This window comes from Capsicum annuum, unplaced genomic scaffold, assembly GCF_002878395.1.
Source record: "Capsicum annuum cultivar UCD-10X-F1 unplaced genomic scaffold, UCD10Xv1.1 ctg18736, whole genome shotgun sequence".
NCBI lineage: Eukaryota > Viridiplantae > Streptophyta > Magnoliopsida > Solanales > Solanaceae > Capsicum > Capsicum annuum.
This window is the reverse complement of record NW_025824514.1, coordinates 1-3530: the sequence shown is the minus strand read 5'-3', so window position 1 is coordinate 3530 and position 3530 is coordinate 1. Positions and strand designations below refer to the sequence as shown.

Genomic DNA, 3530 nt, shown 5'->3' with positions numbered 1-3530 from the left:
TGATAGCTTATAACCTCTTTCAAGATTTTGCTACTTCAGAAGCAAATCGAGGCATACATATGATATAGAGAATTTTTCTCTAGCATATCTTATAATCATATAAGCATGTAAAAGTATCATCACTTTTGATGATCATTATTATATTCGTGGATTCAATCACTTGTCTTCTTTCAGATATATTATGCACTGCTACCACATACACCTCAAGAATGAAGTAAGTTGTCATATTTCAGACTTATCATATATTGCTACCACATTCACTTCATGGAATGGAGCATATTCAATGGGTCGAATTTCATGACTTCTCATTAAAAATATATTATTTTGCCTTAGCCATCATAATATCATCAATATGAAATATGAAATGATATCATAACAGGAGTTATGATCATCAAAGGTCATGAGAGTAATGGAAATTAAAAACATTAAACTTTTATATTAAAGGATATAAATAAATGTAGGAGTAGTAATTGATCCATTTATTTTTATTATAAAATAAAATGATTGATAAATGAAAAAAATGAAGAAAAAGTTCAAAAAAATCACAAAAAAAATAAATAGCTTTTCTTGATTCTTAGGCATGACACATAGGATGGACTAATATTCTCTTATATATATATATATATATATACCTGGTAACTTGTCCGCGCTTCGCGTGGTCGCGAATGACTTATTTTTCACCATTCAAAGTGGATGAAATTCAAAATTATTGTTTAATCAGATCTTGCCTTCAATTCTATTCAATCTATATAGAGTGCTATGATTAGAGTATGAAAGGGCACAAAAATAAATTAGCAATATAGTTATTCATAAATTAATACACATTAAAGGACTTTGCAGTTACAAATGAGGAATATGAAAGAAAGGATTAATGAGAGTCAAAAATAAATTAGCAATGCAATAATTCAATGAGTAATACAAATTAAAGACACTAAGTTATAAACATGGAAGATGAAGGAACGACTTGATGAGGATGAACTCTTTTCTATTTTAATTTGATGACCTGAATCAATCACCATGTGATTCTGAACCAAGAGTTAAACCAAAACCACGATCATATGACTGTATGAACTAGACACCAGTGTTTGAGATGAGAAGCATTACCAAGAATCAAAGCAAAAGATTATTACCAAATAGAAAGTAATGATCACATGACTTATGTTATCTAGTTAGAAAGATTAGGATTAGTTTTTGGTGACAAAGATGTCAACATAAGCTTAGACAGGCACTCCAGCAAATAATAAATTTATCATAAGAATAATCTATACGATCAATTAAACATGGTATAAATCTAATACCAAAGTTAGTCTTGGGATACTCCATCTTATCCCATCCAATACGGAATTATTTTATACCATATCTCATACGGTATACTTTAGTCTAAGGATTAAAGATCAGAAGTATAATTTTAAAATAATTTAATCTACGTACAAATGACCGTTTTGTGCTGCTTAATGGTCACTGAAGGTTTACACTATCATTTGGGAGAACAAATGAGTTGAAGGTCAACTTATTTATTTGGCGGAGACTGCTTTTCTGAAATTCTAAAGAAATTGAAGTGAAAACCCATATCCACTCACAAAAGTTTTAACTTTTTTCCAACATAAATGCATGTCCAGAGACAACTTCAATTTCCAAATTTTTTTTTTCTACTTAACTTCAAATACTACTTTTTTATCTTTCAGATATATCACATTTTTATATCCAAGTGCCTACTAAAACCATTGCATAATTTTTATAGCAGTCATCTTGTTGTTTATTTTCTTAAGGCAAGTGTAAAATGTCATTTAAATATTAGGTCTATTTAGAAGAGGAGAGCGTAACTGTGCCACAGAAATAGAGATAACAATTTTCTGTTACAGGTAATTACAGATACATAATCTAACAACTAACAGAAAAATCTTTTCCTGACTTGTCCATAACTTCAAATCAGTATATACTATACTGTCAAGGAGAACTAAATATATGTGCCTCTGTCAGATTCTAAACCACAAGCATGGATGGTGAAAGACAATAAATATTTGGAATGGAGGTTCTAGAAGTCCTTAAGAGTAGAAAGAAGCAAAATTTAATGCTCCGGAGTATGATTTATCGGACAACAAATCCAAGAAAAACTCATGGAAATTATCATAACAAACTCGACAAAACCTATACGAGTGGAATGATGATAGTCATCAAGCAACCTCAAGTGCTTAACCTGAGTTCGAGAAGAAAATCTCATATAATAAGGACCTTAAGTAGGACAAGCACTTTAGACAAGTCAGGTGAAAAGCTACAAACCTCTCTACAAAAGTACTCGAAAAAAAGCTTCAAATCTGCTTGAGTAAAACCCGTTGAAGCTCGACTTAGAAACACTCACTTGCCAGACCAACACACACTTGTTGAGAGGATTATCTCCATCATCTCTATCGTCATCTTCACCTCATCATTTTCTTTCCTTCCAGCAGCTACCCAATCAATTCTCCTAAGCATAAGTTTCCTATATTGGTTGATTGATTTTTTCCCACCTTCAACGACAACAACACTAATACCTTCTGAGATGACTGCACAACAAGTCAAGCAGTTCTCCTGAGCATTAACAACAACTTTGAATCGGGTTTGTGGGTGGGAGAGGTCATTCATTTTGTATACTGAAATAATAGTCTCTGGAACGATGTTTGGGTCATCAAAAAGTTTTCTCTTTTTTTCTCATGATGCTCCTTAGGAGTAAGCTTACGAGTAATATTCCTGTCTACATGAGCCTGCTCACGCTCAGGTACTTCTCCATTTCGAGCTTTGTAGGATCCTGTGTTGCTTCTGAGCCAAGAACTTTCATTAGATTGCTCATTTTAACTTTCGGCTTTGGTGGTTTTACCGGGACTTATCATATCATTTCTTATCTTTCTTTCTCCCTTGCCAATCTTCATTGGGTTCGAAGTTTCTTTTGCTCCTTTTTGGTAAGTTTCAATGGGTAGGGAGGAGGTGGAGTTGGTTCAGCAAGAGGCTCAATAGTGTGAGGGTATTCGACATATAAGGTGATCTTTTCAAACCTCAACTGTTCGTTGGTTATGATACCATCAACTACATCCCCATAAGTACCAGAGCATCCCTGGAAGATCAAGGCAAGAAAATAAGGGCAAGCACAAAAAAAAACATTAATTTTAAGGAAAACAAATTGCTACAAGACAAAAAAACTTAACCTCTAGTTAGCATTTCATTATTTTCCATCTCCAGTAATTTATATAACAGGTTAAGAAGAGGTACCAGATACAACAAATCAAAGAGGCTTGGAAAAGTATATTACGATACATCAACGTACTCCTGCAGGGTGTTCTGCAGAAAGATATTGCCAGAGAAAGGAAGCTGGAGTAATTTCATGTGGAGACAGATTGCATAATGTATGTTCTTTCTGTTCTCCTTATCTTGGGAATCATAGATTGTACAAATCACTTAGAGAATAGCGACAAAGAACTTTCGGCATGAACCCTTCTTTCCTAGATAACAAAGAGAGGAAAGAGCATATTTATCGTTAAAAATATCTTGGTGAACAG

At 33.3% G+C, this 3530-nt stretch overlaps 1 pseudogene; it reads right to left on the bottom strand.

The window, feature by feature from the left end:
* Positions 1–2284: 2284 nt before the first annotated feature.
* On the bottom strand, positions 2285–3088 carry LOC124890482 (annotated as a pseudogene).
* Between the last annotated feature and the right edge of the window lie 442 nt (positions 3089–3530).